The 3,240-nt window shown below is 31.9% G+C and overlaps 1 long non-coding RNA gene across 1 annotated transcript; it reads left to right on the top strand.

Moving 5' to 3' along the window:
• Positions 1 to 835: 835 nt before the first annotated feature.
• On the top strand, positions 836 to 2,450 carry LOC124894425. Its single transcript, XR_007051170.1, has 2 exons — positions 836 to 1,089; positions 1,992 to 2,450. It is a non-coding gene; the product is annotated as an uncharacterized LOC124894425 (long non-coding RNA).
• Positions 2,451 to 3,240: the final 790 nt, after the last annotated feature.

The following is a 3,240-nucleotide window of genomic DNA, read 5'->3' as shown; positions in this document are numbered from 1 at the left end:
TAGCCAAAATACCCTTATATTATATTTTATCCAACAATGAATGCAGTTGCAGATATTTGGTTGCAATTTTAATGTACATATTTAATGAGAGCAGTGTCGGCAGGGAGCAGGAGTAGCTGCATATTTATTGCGTGTGGATTATTAGGGGCAGAATCAGCTAAGATCGAGGGAAAAATTATATTATTTATATAATTAAAATTTGGTTAAAATAACATAAATATACGTCTTAACTTACTATATTTATACAAATTTTCATCCTTATTAAATAATTACAAAAATCTCAACTAATTATGTACCTTCGTATTGTTGGATGTATCGAGGAGCTAATTGTGTATCTCGACAGACTCAAGATCGAATTAAATATATTGGGAGCTAATTTTGTGTCTTTACAAGAAAAAAAATGTATCTTTGTTGGATGTATTATATATCACGACAGACCCAAAATCAAAAGAAATGTATCGAACGTTAATTATGTATCTTTATAAAGAAAAAATGTATTTTCGTTGGATTTATCGGGAGCTAATTATGTATCTCGACATACCCAAAATTGGGATTTCAATAATTATGTAAAATGTCGAAATTTTGTGTAATTAAACTCCAAACTATCGGAATTTATGTTGTTTGTCCAAAAATTATCTTTTACATATAAATAGTAGATATTTTTATAAAAATTAAAAAAATTGACCCCACTCCGGGAGCTCCCACCCATTTTGCTTTTTTGATGACTCGAACTCATAACCTTCAGATTGGAAGTGAGAGATGTTTACCATCCGAGCAATTCTCTCTCGTCTATATATATAGTAGATATCAAATTCCTTTTTCTTTCGTGTGTGTATATTATTTCCTCATATTTTGAATTCTTAGTAAAAATCTTGATTCCGTCACTGTCACTAATATGTACCCTTTTATGATCAATTCACTTGATGGACATCTATATATGGGACCTTTTATTGAAAGAAAAAATGCAGTTTACACATTCTATTTCTTCAATTATTCTCTACAATTCAAAATATATTTGAAACATGGCTAGCAAGTGCTCATCTTTTACACTAGCTTTCTTTTTCACTATCCTCTTCATGATGGCTTCAGGTTCATATCTAATACATAAGCATAAATATTTTTTGCATATGTACTTGTATACTTATCGATATAAAAACAACAGATTCATGATTTAAACTTGATAAGTTCAGTCTAGAAACTTCTTACCACTAAACTAGCTACACTTTTTAAATTATGAGTTTAGATTTAATAATTATTAACTTTTGATGATTTCTTACGTGTATACATATATACATACATATATATATACATACATACATATTTTGTGTCTAAAATTACTAGACTCAGATGAACCTGTAGCTCAAAGGCTATATCCTGACTGAAAGTAAGGAGTACAGTTGAACGTATAGAATCGAGATAAGCATCCATACACCCATAAATTATGACCAAAGTTGTTACAACATATTCTAATTTCACAGGGATCCTCTTACCTCTGAACTCAATTTTAACATATTTTTGTTATCCTTTTGTGCTGACAAGGCACCTTTATCACATAAAATGAGGTCCACGTTAAAGGTGTCACGTCAGCTAAAAAGGTTGATAAAAGGTGTCACGTCAACTAAAAAGGATGACAAAAATACGCTAAAATTTAGTTCAGGAGTAATAAGACCCCGTGAAGTTAGAGTGTGTCGTAACAAACTTGGTCATAATTCAGGGGTGTACTAGATGCTTTACTCCATAGAATCCACTCTAGATTCGTCTATTAGTTTAAGTTTGGTGCACCGTCGGTGTATTTTTTTTTTATATTATCAGATAACTTTTACCTTTTGTAGCAGGTCATCTATTTTTATATTTTTACCTGAGAAATGGATGATCCGCTAAAACAGGTAAAGATACTTGCTGGTGTAAAAAAAAAAGTACACGGACGATGCACATATCTCTCTTATATTGATGGTAATTAAATTGATCTTAAATTTGTTTATGATGTGCAGTTCACCATGTTGTTGCTCTAAGAGAGCTTCATTCAGAAATACAAATTCTTGAACAAGTTATACTCCCAAATCTTGGGAAAAAAGGTTGTGGGCACAGATGTAAGACAAATGATGGTTGCAAACCACTAAGGTTTTGTGTTTCATGTGAGTATATTGAAAAACTTGGGAGGTTAGGTTGTCTCCCTAAGAGTGAGGTGATGTAATTAATTAAGCTCAATTTATCATCAACAGGGGCAGAGTTACAGTTCTGCTTCTACGAGTTCCGAAATATTCAATAACTTTTAACTCAGATGTTGTATTTGAGTTAAGAAAATTCGTGTATTAATCCAATAAGTTGCTTTTTTTTAGAATTTGGAACTCATAATGTTGGTGTGAGTATTTGATTATGTAGAATAAATTTTCTTGTTATAAAGTGTTGCCCTGAGCCTTGGTGCCTTGGCCTGTATTTTTACCCTATTATTTAATTGTCTAAATAGAAGATAGCAACATATATATAAGTGGCACAATTATTTATGTGAAACACAAATACATGATACCAAGGAAACATTACATCATATCATAACTTAATTTATCATAATTATTTAAAATTTTAATTTTTTTAAATTACATGAACTTCTGATTTTACTAAAAGCTTGATTACATCACTGATGAATATGACATATTCGTATAAAATTAAGTGTTGTATTGAAAAGAATATGATATATCCATATGAATTAAATCAGAGATTTCTAGTAATTTTGAGAAAAATCAGGATAAGGAGTGTAGACACGTGATTTCGTCATCTTAAAATTCAATTTTTATTCACTTTTATCCATTTTTATTTTATCCTACCGTGTACCCTCACCCATATTATTATACCCTCACAAAATACAAAAAATAACAAACTCCCTAACAAATCCTATCCTATCCTAACCCCTACATCTTATCCTAACAACCTACCCAATCAAAATAAAACACATCACACCTACCCCCTACCCCACGTGACCCCACCTACCCTACCCCAATACCCACCCACATGACCCTCACAATAAAAAACACACACATACTCTCACAATCACACAATTTTGGCACCATCAGTAACCAAAAAAAAAAAAACAGAGCACTCAACATCATCTTCGTCCTTTTCTTCCGATCGACACTCACCCTCACCATTTACACAACACACGCATACTCTCTCAGACACATACACACACAATACACAAAAAAAAGAGGACTCACTGGAACGGAGACCATATCGAGAAAAAGGGGA

The sequence above is a fragment of the Capsicum annuum genome, unplaced genomic scaffold (assembly GCF_002878395.1).
Source record: "Capsicum annuum cultivar UCD-10X-F1 unplaced genomic scaffold, UCD10Xv1.1 ctg73931, whole genome shotgun sequence".
NCBI lineage: Eukaryota > Viridiplantae > Streptophyta > Magnoliopsida > Solanales > Solanaceae > Capsicum > Capsicum annuum.
Note: the sequence above shows the minus strand (reverse complement) of the source record. Positions and strands in the feature narration are given on the sequence as shown.